Source organism: Entelurus aequoreus, linkage group LG19 (assembly GCF_033978785.1).
Source record: "Entelurus aequoreus isolate RoL-2023_Sb linkage group LG19, RoL_Eaeq_v1.1, whole genome shotgun sequence".
NCBI classification, from domain to species: domain Eukaryota; kingdom Metazoa; phylum Chordata; class Actinopteri; order Syngnathiformes; family Syngnathidae; genus Entelurus; species Entelurus aequoreus.
Window position 1 is genome coordinate 32,357,634 of NC_084749.1, and position 19,967 is coordinate 32,377,600.

Below are 19,967 nucleotides of genomic sequence, written 5' to 3' on the forward strand. Positions count from 1 at the left end.
AATGTTAAGGAACTAACGTAAATACAATAACACATTTTTATCAAGCTTATCTTATTCATTTTTTAATTTGCCAGTATTGTTTTAAATCAGATTTAAATAATTTGGGTTTTGCCCTTTCTGTATTCAGAGGTACTCCCTGAGTTTGTAAACAATAACAAAACGCCCAAAAAGAGATTGTACAAGAACATTAAAATTTTCGATCTACCTACTTTATTATCATTTATATACTGATACTATATAAGGTATTGATAATATCGACATCTGGATCGATCACACCTACTTTACATTAAAGCTTCTTGTGTCGTCCTGCTCATTGAGTGTGTGTAGCATGCTTAGCCAATCCTTTTCCTCTAGTCCTCCCATGATAATGATACTTGGAAGAAACTCTGTATGATTTCCACCATGGTGGTGAGGATTAGTATCTCAGAAGCGGCCTCGCACTGTGGATAGACGACACACTCATAGCAGCATGGTCTCAAATTCGAGCCGGTGTTCTGACCAGACATGCACCCTCATGGAATTCACGCTACTCGTGCATGTGTGTAATCTGAAGGAATCTTTCAAAAGTGGGGGGTTTTAGCCATGAAAACACTGGGACACAGCAATAGTAAAGATTTTAGCGACTCACATTGTTTTTTTGACTTGTGCTATTCCTTGCTAGTTCATCTTTTGCTAGAATAAAATACTTGATTCTTTGAATTAACAAGTATGTCTCCTGAGTTAACTCTACAATAGCAGAATGTGACATGAACATTTTCTAAGGTCTGAACTCACTGTTTTTAGCCTGGATCACAATGTATCTTCTAGTTTTGTTCAAGGTTGTTTACTGGGCCAGTGAGTTCTTTCACACCCAACTCATCCGAGTATGCCTATATAGACCTTGCTTTGTGCACTCGAGCGCAATCAGAAAAGGGCCTTCCTCCAACTGTTTCCAGATGGTTGGTAGAATAGAATTGTCAAAAATGATGATACAATCCATCCCTTAATTCACCAATTAAGTGTGTTTCTTTTTTCCCTACAATATATTTACAGCCAGAAAGCAACAAAGATCTTCTCTAATTTTAGTTTTTTAATCTTTCAATGTCCAGGTTTATTTTGATTTTTAGATCAATCTGTTTAATATACTGTGTGTGTGTGTGTATATATATATATATATATATATATATATATATATATATATATATATATATATATATATATATATACATACAGAGGCTATATCATCCCTACAAACCTGTTTTGCAGGTTTCCCTGCTCTTCAGGGAAAATCCCCTGAAGAGTAGGGAAACCTGCGAAACAGGCTTGTAGGGATGATATAGCCTGTGTTTTTTCCTGACCTAACGTATATTCCGCTCTACCCCACTGTATAACGGATAAACCACAGAAACATTGACTACATATACATATACACATACATGTATATGTGTATATGTATGTATATGTGTATATATATGTGTATGTGTATATATATATGTGTATATATATATATGTGTGTGTATATATGTATATGTGTGTGTGTGTGTATATATATATATGTGTGTGTATATATATATACACACTACCGTTCAAAAGTTTGGGGTCACATTGAAATGTCCTTATTTTTGAAGGAAAAGCACTGTACTTTTCAATGAAGATAACTTTAAACTAGTCTTAACTTTAAAGAAATACACTCTATACATTGCTAATGTGGTAAATGACTATTCTAGCTGCAAATGTCTGGTTTTTGGTGCAATATCTACATAGGTGTATAGAGACCCATTTCCAGCAACTATCACTCCAGTGTTCTAATGGTACAATGTGTTTGCTCATTGGCTCAGAAGGCTAATTGATGATTACAAAACCCTTGTGCAATCATGTTCACACATCTGAAAACAGTTTAGCTCGTTACAGAAGCTACAAAACTGACCTTCCTTTGAGCAGATTGAGTTTCTGGAGCATCACATTTGTGGGGTCAATTAAACGCTCAAAATGGCCAGAAAAAGAGAACTTTCATCTGAAACTCGACAGTCTATTCTTGTTCTTAGAAATGAAGGCTATTCCACAAAATTGTTTGGGTAACCCCAAACTTTTGAACAGTAGTGTATGTATGTATGTATGTATGTGTGTGTGTATACAGTATATATGTGTGTGTGTTTTTTTGGCTTGTGACATATTCTACATACAAAATAAACACAAAACAAAACAAGTGCACAAAAGTTTTTAGTTGGCGAAATAATATTAATCAAGAATAATTAAATATCTCAAGGGGACTACATCAGATGTTACACTAATTTGCTTTATTACCGGTACAATAGAACACAAAGGTAAGATGTGGATATTTTGTTAATTAGCATAAACTAATTAACAAAATACATCAGTGGCTGCCACTGTTATGATCTCGCATGACGACTTGGACTTTAATATTAGTTTCTGTATCTATTTCCTGTCTGGGGTTCTTATTTTTTTTTCCCACTTTACCACTTTTCTTGCTTGACCGCTGGCTCCCTCACCTGTCCCTGTTTGGCAATCAGGATGCTTTTTGTGCCAGCCCTGTTCTCTGGACTCTGGGTTTGATCATTTGCTTCCATGCGTCATAGCTTTCCCTATGCTTCCTGTGCACTTCCCTGATGCGCTAATTATTTTTGTTAATGTACACATTTTATCTGGACTTTGCCTGCCGTCTCTGCATCTTGGAGTCCGGACCAACAACATCCAAGCCCGACCATCCTTCAACTTTTCTGCTTGCGACCCTGGCTGCCAAAAGTTTGGACACCCTGTCGTAGAGAATAATATGATAGTAATAGATAGTTTTGTGGTAGTTTTCCACGGCTGACAAAGTACACTTCATTGTGTGAAACATGCAGGCTCACAGGTCAGACGTGACATCCAAACAGCGGCCACACTGTCTCCTAAACAAGATCCACATGACACAAGCGTTCCATCCCTCTAATCAACCAACCAGAAAGCTCGCCCCGGGACATTGAGCTGTGTTGGCCAACAGACTAATCCTCGGGTTTAATGCTTCCCAACACTGTAAAGTCCATCTTTTGTTGTGAACACAAGTCATCTGTCCAATGACGCTTATTAGCTATGCACCTACTACTCTATCCTTTTGTTAGCCCCTCTCAATTCTTCCTTTTTTACCTCCTGGGTCACTCTGGGTCAGTCAACGGAAACAAGGCTGAGCGTTTTGAATTCCAGAATCACACAAAAACAATTGTTTTTGTTGTGTCGTACTCATCAAATACAGATTACGAGAAACCTGAGACGAGGCAGTGCATGGGAAAGCCGAGTGCGCAGTCCTTCATAAATCGGTCGGCATGTGTGCTTTGTTTTAAGGCTGTCAAAAATAACGAGTTAACTCGTGTGATTAATCACAAGAAAATGATCAAAAATCATGTATATTCGCAGATTAATAAGACAACTTATTTTGAATGTACATGCTCCTAAAGGGGACCGATGATGATTTTGATCTACATTTAAAACACTTCTAATCACTGCTATGTTGGAATTCTTATTAATATTGATACTGTTGTTGATATTATTCATTTTTGTTTGACTACTTTTGGATTGTTTTGTGTCATGTTTGTGTGTCCTCAATTTCTCTGTCGATTGCTATTCTGAATGTTGCTGGTTTTGGAATTGGAATTGTATTATTATGGTATTATTGTGTATTATTTTGTTGGATTGATTAATACAAAAATAAAAAAATAAATACAAATGAAAAAAACACTTCCTTGTGGTCTAGAGATTATCTAATTTCACCTATTTGGGTTAAAAATATTTTTTGCAAACCAGTAATTATAGTCTGCAAATTATGTGTTGTTGTTGAGCACATATGTCAGAGTCAAGGCCCGCGGGCCATATCCGGCCCGCGAGAAGGTTTTTTACGGCCCTTGGGATGATCTTGATTTATTATTAGAACCGGCCCGCAGACCGCAGATCTTTTACACGCACCAAGCGGATGCCGGTCCAAGGTTCCGAAAGGGGGCGAGCGGCCCGCCGGGACGCGCCTGCCGGCCGAAGGGCTGCAGCCCGGCCGTCAGTCGCGGAGCCCGCCGTGCCACGCGCGCCAAGGGGGCGGGCCGAAACCCGGCCCCGAGGCCCTGAGACTTCTGCTTTGTTTCCCCAAACCGCGCGTCACCGCCGGGCCCGCACCACCGTCGGGCTGCAGCCCGAGCGTCGGTGGCGGAACCCGTCATGTGCCGCGCGCGCCAAGCGGAGCGGGGGGGTCAAGCGGGCCGAAACCCGCAGGCCACCCCCTCACCACGAGGCCCTGAGACTTCTGCGTTTGACCCCTACGCGCGGCCCGTCGGGACGCGCCCGCCGTCAAGCCACGAGGGCCAGCCGTCGGGTCGCGGAGCCCGCCGTGCCACGCGCGCCAAGGGGCGGGCCGAAACCAGCGGGGGGTTTCGGGCACCCAACTCGCCTCCCTCCCACGGAGGGAGGAGGGGGGTTTAATGTGAACATTACTGTGCAATCACATATTTAGAGTTTTTACTCAATTCAAGTTTAAAAGTTAAAGTTTAATATTTGTTTTCACTGCATGTTACTTCTCCTTAAACAAAGTGTTGTTTTTGATTTATAGATTTTTGCACTTTATTTTATTGTATTTCAATTTAATTATATTTTAAAAATATTTCAGTTGAGTGGATGATAGAAAATTGCTATTATTGTTTTTTTCTTTGAAGTAAATTTAGCCCACTTTTGCTAAAATAGAAAATATAGGCTACTGATGGTGCCTTGAATACCGGTTTCTTTCATTTAATGTTCATGTTATGGGGATTTTTATATAAAGGAAATTTGTCTTTTGTGTCTGTTGAAAATTAAAGATTACTGACAGAGCCATAAGAAAATATTGCTTTATTTATCTGATCATATTGGAATATATTTGTTAGGTTTTCAGTAGGTTCAATTAGGTTCACTAGACTATATGCGTCATTTAAAAATTTTTCAATGAACATTCGAACAGTCCGGCCCTCGGCTTGTAGCTAAATTTTTTATTTGGCCCTCCGTCCATTTGACTTTGACACCCCTGTTGTTGAGTGTCGGTGCTTAGTAACCGTGGAATACTCTTCCATACCAGTAGGTGGCAGCCGGTAGCTAATTGCTTTGTAGATGTCAGAAATGGCGGGAGGCAGCGTGCAGGTAAAACGGTGTCTTATGCTTAAACCAAAAATAAACAAAAGGTGAGAGCCCCTAAGAAAAGGCATTGAAGCTTAGGGAAGGCTATGCAGTACGAAACTAAAACTGAACTTGCTACAAAGTAAACAAAAACAGAATGCTGGACGACAGCAAAGACTTACTGTGGAGCAAAGACATCGTCCACAATGTACATCCGTTTATGACATGACAATCAACAATGTCCCCACAAAGAAGGATAAAAACAACTGAAATATTCTTGACTGCTAAAACAAAGCAGATGCGGGAAATATCGCTCAAAGGAAGACATGAAACTGCTACAGGAAAAAAACAAAATAGGAGCGCAAGACAAGAACTAAAACACTACACATAGGAAAACAGCAAAAAAGTCAAAATAAGTCATGGCGTGATGTGACAGGTCGTGACAGTACACCTACTTTGAGACAAGAGCTATAGTGATGCATGCTTGGTTATGGTTTAAAGTCATATCCAACAATTGCGACAACGACTTTTTACTGTCAACTGAGTTTCGTTTTTTAATGATTTCTGCTGGTGGTGTGCCTCCGAATTTTTACAACGCAAAAAATATGCCTTGGCTCAAAAAAGGTTGAAAAACACTGGTCTGGATAATATGTGCTGGATATGCTTTGGTGTAAATATCGCTTAACAGACACATTTATAAACCGTTCTTTGAGTGGTTCTGATTCTGGAGGCTTTCCCAGTTTGCAAATGAAACCAAGTTCCAACCTTTCCAAAAGTATCAATATTTTTTTGAAATTGTATAGACATATCTTGTAAGTCGTCACAGCTTTGTTTCCAGACACGATTGAAAATGAAAATTCATAAACATTATATAGATTCCCCCGGTCACAACATTAGGTGCTCCTCAAAGAGTGTATAAAACAATCTGCTTGTTATTATGCACATAACATGAGGAGATAAAAATAGTACTTTATGCTACCTTTCTTGTTCTGCATCCACACAGTCTAAAGCAGAGGGAAAGAAGCTCCTCCCCGTTTGGCTGAGAGCTCGACTTTATGTCCAAGTACGTATATTGACCTCGCGGTGACGTCACAGCGCAGACAAACTGCAAAACCCCGCGAACAGAGGCATCCAAAACTATGTGCAAGCTCACGGCAAAATGCATGAACCTTATGATGCAAGGTGTGTGATTCTGGAGGCGTTCCCAGATTAGACTTAGACTTAGACTTAGACAAACTTTAATGATCTACAAGGGAAATTTTTCCACACAGTAGATCAGTTACAAATGATGGAAAAGATGGAAAGGACAATGCAGGTATAAAATAGACTAAAAGCAATATAAAATATAACATATATACGTAATATTTACATAATATATGTACAGTATAGGATATATACTGATATATTATATTATATGTTTATATCATATATACAATATATAACAATTACCATGTACAATATTACAGTATATGTAACACATACAGTATATATATATATATATATATATATATATATATATATATATATATATATATATATATATATATATATATATATATATATATATTGGCGGGCACTAGGACCATGCTCACACTCAGCAGAATGGGTGTGGTTTTATGTACCTTCTTGGGCACACTATAAAAGTGCATATTGTGTTTTATTGTGTATTCTTATGTTGGCAGTCTTACAATAAAGACCTCAAAGAAACAACGCTGTGTTTCTTGGATTTGCCACATTGGTGACCCCGACAATGTTTCACGCAGAAGAGGAAGCTGTGTCTTCATCGGCCATGTCGCCCCAACTCCAGCAACCTGCATCCCCCGCGGGGACAAAGCTTCCGGAGTTCTGGCAGAGCGACACGGCATCATGGTTCCAGCACATCGAGGCACTTTTCCACCTGCGAGGAATCGCCGGCGACGACTCCCGGTATTACTTGGTCGTAACAGCCCTCGACCAGGCGACCACTCTCCGCGCCATACAGCTGTTGCGAACGCCACCACAGCGTGGCAAGTACGCTGCAATCAAGAATCTTCTGCTTCGGAGATTTACTCTAACTGACGCTGAGAGGGCAGATAGACTTCTTTCCCTGCCCGGTTTGGGCGATAGCACCGCCTTGGATCTAATGGACAGTATGCTGTCGCTGCTGGGCTCCGAGGAGGGCGGGTTCATTTTCCCGCATCTTTTCTTGCGGCAGCTACCACCTGCGGCCCGTGCGGTGTTGGCTAACTCCGCTTCTCTGGCCTCCGGCGACTACCGGGGCTTGGCTGAAGAAGCTGACCGGGTGCTTCTGGCTTCCAGACGGTTTGCCGTGCAGAGCGTAGAAGCGCCCCCTCTGCAGACGATGGAGAACGCGGACCCAGCGGTAGTGGCGGGAGTCGCTACCCGGAAAAGGCGCGAAGCGAGCCAGTGCTTCTTCCATCAACGTTTTGGCGCCAAAGCTCGACGGTGTGTCCCACCATGCTCCTTCACGGCCCCGGGAAACTCCAACGCCAGCGTTCAGTAGCAGCTGTGGGCGCCGGTGAAGCAAGCGAGCTGCTCTTCATCGCTGACTCGTCGTCAAGGAGACGTTTCCTGGTGGACTCCGGTTCGCAAGTCAGCCTGTTACCTGCCACGGACGCGGACAGGGCGACAGGTGGCTGCGGGCCGCTGCTGAATGCCGCCAACGGCTCGTCGATCGACACTTTCGGCTCCAGGTTGGTGACTGTGTGCTTTCATGGACGCAAATTCCAGTTGGACTTTACCATCGCCGCCATCACTGTTCCCATTATTGGCGCGGATTTTCTGTGTGCTAATGGACTGCTTGTTGATGTTGCTAACCGCCGATTGATTGATGCTGTGTCTTTTTCAACTTTTACATGTAAGGCGGGGGGACTTGGACCGTTAACACACGCTAATTATTTGGTATCTGGTGACGTTTTTCTGCGTTTGCTGGCGGATTTTCCGTCATTAATCACTCCCGCTTTTTCCACCGCGGACACTAAGCACGGTGTCGAACATTTCATTCCCACGGTGGGCCCGCCAGTTTTTGCGCGCGCGCGCCGTCTTGACGCGGCTAAATCGACCATTGCTAAAGAGGAGTTTGCTACTATGGAGCGTTTAGGCATCGTTAGGCGTTCTAATAACCCGTGGGCCTCGCACATGGTGCCCAAGTCAGACGGTTCCTGGCTGCCTTGTGGGGATTTTCGCCGCCTTAACAACATCACAACGCACGATCGCTACCCTATTCCGCACATCCAGGACTTTTCGGCGCGCCTGGCTGGCGCCGCCATTTTCTCGAAGGTAGACTTAGTTCGTGGTTATCACCAGGTGCCGGTGCATGCCGAGGACGTGCCCAAGACCGCAGTAATAACCCCGTTTGGGCTTTTTGAGTTCCTGCGTATGCCTTTTGGCCTGAAGGGGGCAGCACAAACCTTTCAGAGATTAATGGACTCAGTTTTGCGCGGCCTCAATTTTGTGTTTGTTTATCTGGACGACATTTTAGTGGCGAGTCCTTCAGCCGAGGAGCACCAGTCACACCTAACACAGGTGTTCACACGTCTTGACGAGCACGGCCTGATCGTCAATCCTTGTAAATGTCAGTCTGGGCTGTCAGAGATTGATTTTTTAGGTCACCGTATTTCGTCGCTGGGTGCAATCCCTTTGCCTTCAAAAGTGCAAGTGGTGGCAGATTTTCCTCGCCCCTCCACTGTCAAAGCTCTGCAGGAATTTTTGGGCATGGTTAATTTTTATAATCGGTTCCTTCCTCGCGCTGCCCACCTCCTGAAGCCTCTTTATGGTGCCCTACGGAACAAAAAGGCAAGCGATTCCCTCGAATGGTCTCCTCAGCGAGTCCAAGCTTTTCATAGGGCTAAATCCGCGCTCGCAGAGGCTGCTCTCCTCGCCCACCCTGTTTCCGCGGCGCCCGTGGCTTTGACAACGGACGCGTCTGATGTCGCCGTGGGCGCTGTGGTGGAGCAGCGGGTGGCGAATGTATGGCAGCCCCTTGCGTTCTTCAGTCGTAAACTGCGAGATAACGAACGGAAGTACAGTGTATTTGACCGAGAGTTGTTGGCACTGTATCTTGCAACACGCCATTTTCGTTTTCTGTTGGAAGGTCGGTCCTTCACGGCTTTTGTTGACCACAGACCCCTGACGTTTGCCATGTCAAAGGTCACAGAGCCTTGGTCAGCCCGTCAGCAGCGTCACTTGTCGGCCATCTCAGAGTTCACTACGGACATTCAGCATGTGGCCGGTAAGGCCAACCCTGTGGCTGACTGTCTCTCACGCGTACTCGTGTGTCCAGTGCAGCTCGGTTTAGATTTTTCGGGAATGGCCGCTGACCAGCCCGACGACCCCGACATCCGTGCACTCAAAACTGATGGTACAGCGCTAGTGCTCGAGGAGGTGGTAGTTCAGGATGGCGGTCCCGCCCTCCTCTGCGATGTTTCCACTGGTCGCCCTCGGCCGGTTGTCCCGGTAGACTGGCGCCGCCGGGTTTTTGACGCAATACACTCCCTGTCGCACCCTGGCGTTCGGGCTTCCGTCAAGTTGGTTGGTGCCAAGTTTGTTTGGCCTGGCCTTAGGAAGGATGTTAGGCAGTGGGCAGCCGCATGCGTGGCATGTCAGCGCGCCAACGTCCACCGGCACACAAAGGCGGCCCTCGAACCATTTCCGATTCCGGTCAGGCGGTTTGACCACGTGCATGTAGACTTAGTTGGCCCCCTCCCTCCGTCGCAGGGTTATACACATTTGCTAACGATGGTAGATCGTACCACCAGATGGCCGGAAGCAGTTCCTCTTTCCTCCACTGCCTCGGTAGACGTTGCTCGCGCGTTTCTGTCAGTCTGGGTTGCGCGTTTTGGCACGCCGTCTGATATCACCTCGGACAGGGGATCCTAGTTTGTGTCGGAGCTTTGGTCAGCGTTGGCCCAGTCCTTGGGTGTGCAGGTGCACCGTACTACAGCCTACCATCCCCAAGCTAACGGCTTATGTGAACGTTTTCACCGGTCGCTTAAGGCGGCTTTGCGTGCGGCGCTCGTTGATAGCAATTGGATTGACCGTTTACCTTGGGTTATGCTCGGGTTGCGCTCAGCCCCTAAAGAGGATCTTGCAGCGGCCCCCGCTGAATTGGTGTTCGGTCAGCCACTACGCGTTCCGGGGGAATTTTTACCTGAGGGTTGTACCCCGCGACCGTTTCCCTTTTTGTCGAGGGGGTCCTTGGCTCCCGGCCCGATTCACCACTGTTTCCCTAAGTCGTTTGTGCCATCGGAGCTTAAATCTGCCCGTTTTGTCTTCGTACGTCACGACGCCCACCGTTCGCCCCTCCAACCGCCTTACGATGACCCATTTAGGGTGCTGGAACGCGGTCCTAAAAACTTTGTGCTGGATATGGGCGGGCGCAGGGAATGCGTTTCTCTGGACAGACTTAAACCGGCGCATTGTGTTGCAGGTGAAGAGATACTGCCGGGCCAAGTCCCCCGCTGAGGTCGCCCCCCAAAATCTGTTCGGGTTGAATGTCTTTCACCTCTCCCGGACCCTGATGTTTGTTCTGCTCCACAAGGCACACCCGCTTCGCGGGATGGACATTGTAGCCGTTACGGCAGGCGAGTGAGGCCCCCTGACAGGTTTTCTTTTTCCCCACAACTTGCTGTCTGGGTGTTCGGGGGGGGGGGACTGTGTAGCGGGCACTAGGACCATGCTCACACTCAGCAGAATGGGTGTGGTTTTATGTACCTTCTTGGGCACACTATAAAAGTGCATATTGTGTTTTATTGTGTATTCTTATGTTGGCAGTCTTACAATAAAGACCTCAAAGAAACAACGCTGTGTTTCTTGCATTTGCCACAATATATATATATATATGTGTTACAAATGAAACCCTCTCCAAAAGTATCAGAATTTATATTTTGAAAATGTCAACCGTTAAATATACATCTTGAAAACTAAAATCAAGTCAAGGTAGAAAATACATTTCATAAACGGTGTATAGATTTCACCAGTCGCAACTTAAGGTGCACCTGCCCTCTCTCCAATTGATACAGAACCACACAGCCAGCATTTATGCCACTGCACATCACACAGTAGTGATATTGTGCGCCTACCACAATTAGATAAAAATAATACTTTCTACTACCCTTTCTTGGGTTTTTCTCAAACCAAGCTGCATTTTCACAAAGGCATATTATTGCACACTGTGGTGCATTCAAGGACCCTCGATTAAAGTTAGAAACAGAAGTGTTACTAGCTTTTGAATACAGGAGATTTAACCCCCAGGAGTTGCACTAATAATAATATAATCATAATAATGATGATGTATTGTTATCCTACTTGAATCAGCTAGTCTCTATTTTGCACTTTGAAGTAAAGGGAAACTTGACAGATTTATAATCATATTTAAGTGACTAATGACAGGTTGAATGAATATTTAAAATAGTATTCTAGCCATAGTGAATAGGTTCATTTGGCCTACTGATCATACATTTATATCAACAAAGTTTGGCTATAAAAGCCTAAACACAAACAATTTTACTATTCAGGTTTTTATAGGTTGTATACAAACATTCTAGCCACTTTGTACTTAATTAGTGGACTTTGACTTTGATATGTTTAAAAGTAGGGATGTCCGATAATGGCTTTTTTGCTGATATCCGATATTCCGATATTGTCCAACTCTTAATTACCGATACCGATATCAACCGATACCGATATATACAGTTGTGGAATCAACACATTATTATGCCTAATTTGGACAACCAGGTATGGTGAAGATAAGGTCCTTTTAAAAATAATTAATTAAATAAAATAAGATAAATAAATGAAAAACATTTTCTTGAATCAAAAAGAAAGTAAAACAATATAAAAACAGTTACATAGAAACTAGTAATTAATGTGGTAATGAAAATGAGTAAAATTAACTGTTAAAGGTTAGTACTATTAGTGGACCAGCAGCACGCACAATCATGTGTGCTTACGGACTGTATCCCTTGCAAGCTGTATTGTTATATATTGATATATAATGTAGGAACCAGAATATTAATAACAGAAAGAAACAACCCTTTTGTGTGAACGGGTGTGAATGGGGGAGGGAGGTTTTTTGGGTTGGTGCACAATTGTAAGTGTATCTTGTGTTTTTTATGTTGATTTAAATTTTTTAAAAATAAAAAAATCTAAAAACCGATACCGATAATAACAAAAACGATACCGATAATTTTTGATATTACATTTTAAAGCATTTATCGGACATCTCTATTTAAAAGATATATTAATCCCATATTCCATCCATCCATTTTTTTTTTAAATTTTTTTTTTTCATTTATTTATTTATTTCAGGCAATGACAAAGACCTACAAGTTGACAAAACATAATAATATAAATTAATATAGTGCATTATTGTCCAGTTTTGCCTGAAAGGGAGTGGGAAGAAGATAATTTATTTAATCCCACCCCCAGTTCTCCATACAGTGATTATTCACATGAGTTTCACTCTCACTTTGTTCAAGGATTATAATACAGATGTTGTATCATGGTGGCATTACCACAGGTAACAATAATTATTACACTGTAACAATCATTTGTATCAACAATGTAGGAATAATGAATATACCAACAATGGTAATAGACATCATAGCAATAATGGTAATAGACAACATAGCAATAATGGTAAGGAAACATTGAGCACATGTTAACACTTTGAGACAGAGTATAGCAGCAGGTCAAATTAAAGACCCTCATCTCTATATTTGAACCAGACCCCATGTTTGTATAATAGTTTAAATCGATTAATAGTTTGGCATTGCTTGTGTTGTAAGTCCAGTTTGTTCCATAGTTTTACTCCGCATACAGACACACAAAAACGTTTACGAGTGGTTTGAGCTCTCGGCAATAAGAAATATCCAAAGCCTCTCAAGTTATGAGCTTGCACTCGTCTTATAAAAAAACGTTGTAGATTAGGTGGCAATAATTTGTTAAAAGCTTTATATAACATTATTAATGTATTATATTTAACAAGGTCATCAAATTTGAGCAACTTTGATTGCATAAACAGATTATGAGTATGTTCTAAATAACCAACGTTGTGAATGATCCGCACTGCTCTTTTCTGTAATATGATCAGAGGATGAATTGTGTTGTGGTAAGTATTCCCCCATACTTCAACACAGTATGTAAGGTATGGCAGTACCAAGGTGCAGTATAGAGTATGGAGTGCATTTTCATTGAGGTATAGTTTTGCTTTGTTTATAATTGAGAGGCTTTTGGAGATTTTTGTTTTAATGTGTCTGACATGAGGTTTCCATGATAGTTTCCTATCAATTATTACTCCCAAAAATGTATTCTCATTTACGATTTCAATTTGGGTACCATCAATACTTATTTTCTGTTCAGACGTTATGTTGCGATTTCCAAACATTACTATCTTAGTTTTATTTATATTCAAAGATAATTTATTTGTGTCCATTAATTTTTTTACTATGTGTTTACTGTATTTATGAGCTCATTATAGTCATCACTACCACTTGTCCTGTTCGGGGTTGCATATTTAAAAAGTCTAAACCCTTTTTACATGCGTTTTTAAAAAGCTGTTTTTAACCAAATGTATGCATCAATAAGTTTTTGTAGTGTTGATGTTGGGTTTAGAGTAAGTATGGGGGCTCAGAATTTAGTGCTATTGCTCTGGACCCACCTGTTGTAGATAGACAAAGAATTCCACCAACACACTTCAACAACACCCAGCATGAAAGCCTTGCCTGAAAGTAGGCCACCACCAACTCCATATTTTCTTCACTTTTCATTTCCTGTAGGTGCATTTGCCAGCTGTCTCATTACTTTTTTATAGCAACACCAGCTTCCAAAACAATCTTTTGTAGGAAAACAGCAGCAAGTGGGACAAGTTTTAACCATACCATTCAAGTTTTAACAGTCGGTGTTTTAAATGTTCAATCGACATGAAAATACACGTGAGCACTGCAGTTTAGAGTACAGTCGTCCCTCTTACTATGTATGTATGTATGTATGTATGTATGTATGTATGTATGTATGTAATAAGCAATGTCCATCCATCCATTTTTTACTGCTGGTCCCTTTCGGGGTCGCGGGGGGTGCTGGAGCCTATCTCAGCTGCATTCGGGCGGAAGGCGGGGTGCATCCTGGACAAGTCGCCACCTCATCACGGGGCCAACACAGATAGACAGACAACATTCACACTCACATTCACACACTAGGGCCAATTTAGTGTTGCCAATCAACCTATTCCCAGGTGCATGGTTTTTTTGGAGGTGGGAGGAAGCCGGAGTACCTGGAGGTAACCCGCGCAGTCACGGGGAGAACATGCAAACTCCACACAGAAAGACCCCGAGCCCGGGATTGAACTCAGGACCTTCGTATTGTGAGGCACATGCACTAACCCCTGTTTCGCCGTGCTGCCCTAATAAGCAATGTTAGAATCATTTATTATGAACCAAATATTTTTATAGGTAGAGCATTAAAAAAACCTGTTTGCAACTAGAGATATCCGATAATGGCTTTTTTGACGATATCCGATATTCCGATATTGTCCAACTCTTAATTACCGATTCCGATATCAACCGATCCCGATATATACAGTCGTGGAATTAACACATTATGAGGTGGGCGGGGGGGGGGGGGGGGTGCGGTGGGGGGGGGTTTGGTGGTAGTGGAGGTGTATATTGTAGCGTCCCGGAAGAGTTAGTGCTGCAAGGGGTTCTGGGTATTTGTTCTGTTGTGTTTATGTTGTGTTACGGTGCGGATGTTCTCCTGAAATGTGTTTGTCATTCTTGTTTGGTGTGGGTTCACATTGTGGCGCATATTTGTAACAGTGTTAAAGTTGTTTATACGGCCACCCTCAGTGTGACCTGTATGGCTGTTGATCAAGTATGCCTTGCATTCACTTATGTGTGTGTAAAAGCCGCATATATTATGTGACTGGGCCGGCACGCTGTTTGTATGGAGAAAAAGCGGACGTGACGACAGGTTGTAGAGGACGCTATAGGCAGTGCCTTTAAGTCACGCCAATCAATAATGTTGTCCGGGCGGAAATCGGGAGAATGGTTGCCTGCCCTGGGAGATTTTCGGGAGGGGCACTGAAATTCGGGAGTCTCCCGGGAAAATCGGGAGGTTGAAACCGATACCGATAATTTCCGATATTACATTTTAAAGCATTTATTGGCCGATAATATCGGTCTCTATTTGCAACCTTTTAAGTAAGTGTTTTGTTTTACAATATGAGAGCACTATAGACATATATATATAAATAAATAACACCTTTAAGTCACCTTTACACTGTTTTAATCCAATATAGTAATGCTGCCTGAGGCTGAGCCGATCAGTGCTCATGATACTGAACAGCGTTCTCTGATTGATTTGGCCTCCTCTTGTAGCCAATATTACAGTAGTATTGATATTTTGAGTTCATTTAGCCATTTTTATATTTGAAAAAGCTGGATTTGGGACCAAAAATTTGGAGAATATATACCTGTATGCTTTAAAGAATTTCAAAAATATAGACAAAATCCTGCTACGTGTTGAAGCAGCAATATTTGAAGCGTGCGGCCTATTTTTTTCATGGATTCACAGCATTTTAACTCCTTGTGACTATTTTTGCAGACAGTTCATCAAAAAAAATGTCATGCAGTGTGCGGAGGTACGAGTGACTGTGTGAGATTCCTTTTTATTGTTTTGTCTTGCGCAAGCTGGTTAGGAACAGGATGTACCCCTGACTCCACTTGAGAAAGTGATGTGACTTATTTATGTTAGGAAACGTGTTATGCAATCACATCCTGAATGCTAGATTTGACACACGGAAGTTAGAACATCCTCATTTGTTTGCCATGCAAAATTCTTGCCAGCTTATGTTCTCCTCCTGCGTTAGAATGTGCATTTTGGTCACTGAGGTTTTGGATTCCTATTTGAATATTTCCATGCTCATTTAAATGAGCATGGAAAAAATGTGAGGGAATTCCCTCACATTTTTTATGTGGAACATTCACCTGGGTCCTGGCTTTTCCAAAAACCCACAGCAGTAAACACCCGCCAATAGCACTCGTAAAAAAAATGATCCCATAATCCTCAGGGTGATTCAATGTTCTGTATTTATGTAACCAAGTCTACCTCAAATCTTCAGTAAGTGAAAATAGGCTTCTCATTTCCACTATTCACTTTTTTGATGGACTTGACCTTAGTCTTTGTGATATATAAATGGTATATTTGCGCCCCCTAGCGACAAAACCGTGCAGTTTATCCTGCAGCCTCAAGCTTATTTGGGCAATGACCAGGCCATTTTTCATCTTTTTTGTCAGGTTTCCATTGTTTGATGGAAAACTTGCACAATGGGATTTTTAAAAAACTCAATAAAACATGTCCTATTGGTGTCAAACATGCCACCAGTTGTCTATCAGTAGCATCATCTTCATCAGTTTATTTGGAACGTGCATACGATACAATTTAATGCATCACATATTTCCAGTTGTTTCATTACAGCACGTCCAAAAAGGAGTAGGAAGAAGCTGAGCTTATTTAATCCTACCCATTTTCATACCATAGCAATTTTATCCTATTTCCTTGTTCTCTGTAACATAACAGTGAACAAACAAATAATAAATAAATATGGATGGATGGATGGATGGATAATACACCGTAGTAAGTAAACAAATATTAAATACATAAATAATCTTTGTCTCAATAAAAAAAAATGGGTTCAAGATGTTCATCATAATTATTGTTCTGTGTACTTTGTGAACACTGAATCATATTGGTGCTGTTTGATTTATTTGGTTAATCCGTTCCATAATTTAATTCCACATACTGATATACTAAAGGTTTTAGATGTTGGACGAGCATACACATTTTTTTAATTAGATTTTCCTCTACGGTTATATTTCGCCTCTTTTGTTGAGAAGAATTGTTGTACAATCTTGGGTAGCAGGTTATAGTTTGCTTTATACATCATTTTAGCTGTTTGCAAATGCACCAAATCGTTGAATTTCAATATTTGTGATTCAATAAATAAAGGGTTTGTATGTTCTCTATATCCAACATTATGTATTATTCTAATTTATCTTTTTTGTAACACAGTTAGTGAATGAAGCACACATTTGTAGCTGTTTACCCATATTTCTACACAATAACTCCGATATGGCAACACTAGTGAGCAGTAAAGAATATGAAGTGATTTTTGGTCTCCAACATGTTTTGCTTTATTCATTATTGATGTGTTTCTTAGTACTTTGTTGTATATTTTTTTACATGAGATTTCCAATTAATTTTACCATCAATTATTACACCCAAAAATGTGTTTTCTTTTACCCTTTCAATATCTACTCCGTTTATTAGGGACCGCAATGTCCCTTTGGGACAGAGGACCCTATTGTTATTGTAACGTTTTATTATTATTCCGCCGCCTCTTTGAGCTGTAATTTGACCCCCTTAACATGCTTCAAAACTCACCATATTTGACACACACAACAGGACTGGCAAAACTTGCGATCTAATTAAAAAACCTAACCCCAAAACTCAAAATTGCGCTCTAGCGCTCCCTAGGAAAAAACAGACAAAACTGCTTGTAACTTCCGGTAAGAATGTCTTAGAGACATGAAACAAAAACCTTTATGTAGGTCTGACTTAGACCTAGATTTCATACATTGACTTCTTTCAGCAAAAATCAACAGGAAGTTGGCAATTCCCCCTTCAAAACAAAATGTTTGTAAAAACAGTCACTTTTGCCTCTTTGAGCTGTAATTTGACCCCCTTAACATGCTTCAAAACTCACCAAACGGGACACACACATCAGGACTGGCAAAAATTGCGATCTAATAAAAAAACCCAACCCCAAAACTCAAAATTGCGCTCTTGCGCCCCTTAGGAAAAAACACAGACACAACTGCTCCTAGGAAGAAAACCCAGACAAAACTGCCTGTCACTTCCAGTAGGAATATCTTAGAGCAGGGGTCACCAACCTTTTTGAAACCAAGGGCTACTTCTTGGGTACTGATTAATGCGAAGGGCTACCAGTTAGATACACACTTAAATAAATTGCCAGAAGTAGCCAATTTGCTCAATTTACCTTTAACTCTGTTATTATTAATAATTAATTATATTTATCTTTGTGGAAACACTGATCATCTTAATGATTTCTCACAATAAATATATATAGAAACAGATAAATATCAATATGCAACACTTTATTTTTATATTTTCTCTAAGTGCACATTTTTCAAATTGAACATTTTCAAATGATCACTTCTAAGACAGTCTTGTGAAATCACAATATCCCATTTTAACTAGCTAGCCACTAACATTTTTGAACAAATCATGAATTACTTTGCAAAATGTTTGTACAAATAATAACTCATGTAAAATACAAAAGTCAACTCTCAAATTTTTAAATCATGTCACACTTTGAACTGGACACCAAATCTGTTATCTGTTTCTTTGTCAGTTAGTGGGAAGCCTGGCATTGCATGCTGTTAACTAGTGTGTTGTACTCTGGTGTGTAACTTGACACTGCAACTCTGAGTGAGTCTTGCAGATGTGCATCAGTGAGGCATGTTCTGTGTTTGTTCTTGATGAAGTTCATGTCAGAAAAGGCTGATTCACAAAGATAAGATTTTTCCTCATTGTTTGCGGAACGTTCTTAATCTTTTGGACATATTTTCACAGCAATCTGGCCTTAAGCTTAATTATGATAAATGTAAAATGTTAAGGATCGGAAATCTAAAGGGAACGTCCTTTCGAATGGAATGCAAAGTGCCTGTTTTGTGGACAGATGGACCAGTTAACATACTTGGTGTTGTTGTCCCAGAAAATCTGGAAGATCTAGGCTCAGTAAATTATGATAATCGACTAAGAAAGCTGGACAAAATTATGCAATTATGGAAAGGGAAATCCCTAACCTTGTATGGTAAAATGTCTATTGCCAACTCGTTAATTATTCCTCAATTTATTTATTTGTTTTTGTCATTACCAGCTCCATCACAAACTTTTTTAAGATTTATGAGCGGAGGGTCTTCGATTTTGTCTGGAACGGCAAACCAGAAAAGATTAAAAGAAAGGTTTTGTACAAAGAGTATGAATATGGGGGCCTGAAACTTCTCAACCTTGAAGCTATGTGTCTGTCTTTAAAAGCATCAATTGTTCCAAAGATGTATTTAAACATTGAGTGGTACACAAATGTCCTGTTGGACAAAAAACATGTACTGTATCAAAAGAAATTGTATCCTTTTTTACAAGTGATCCCCTCCCAGAGAGTCTGCTGGGAAACATGACGGGGTTCATAAAGGAAACAATCCACTCATAGTGGTGTTTTCAATTTTATGTGCCAGAAAAAAGAGACAATATTTTGCAGCAGTTAATATGGATGAACTCTAATATTGTAATAGATGGAAAGCCTTTCTTTTGGAAAAAATATGTTTGAAAGAGGAATCATTTTTGTCAATGATATTATCAATGAGAATGGTAAAATTATGAAGTATGATTAATTTAGAGCTATGTATGGTGATGCTTGCTCAAGCTTTTCATTTTATCAACTAACTGGAGTAATTGGGAAAAGGTGGAAACAAATAATTAATTATGGAACTACTAAATTATTAGTTTGTAAACCTCTAATAAGAAATTGTAGTTGGCAAAAAGGAACTAAAATAAATAGAAAAATATATAATTTTTATTTAATAAAGAAATCTTTGAAGGCTGCCTCATACAACACAAATGGAAAATGGGAGGACTTTTTTGACTGCCCGTTGCCATGGGATGCCATATTCAAAGTAATCTATAAAACCACTATCGATGTGCAAAATCGTTATTTTCAAATTAAAATTATTTATAACTTCTTACCCACAGGGAAAATGTTAAAATTATGGAATATGACAGAGTCAGAT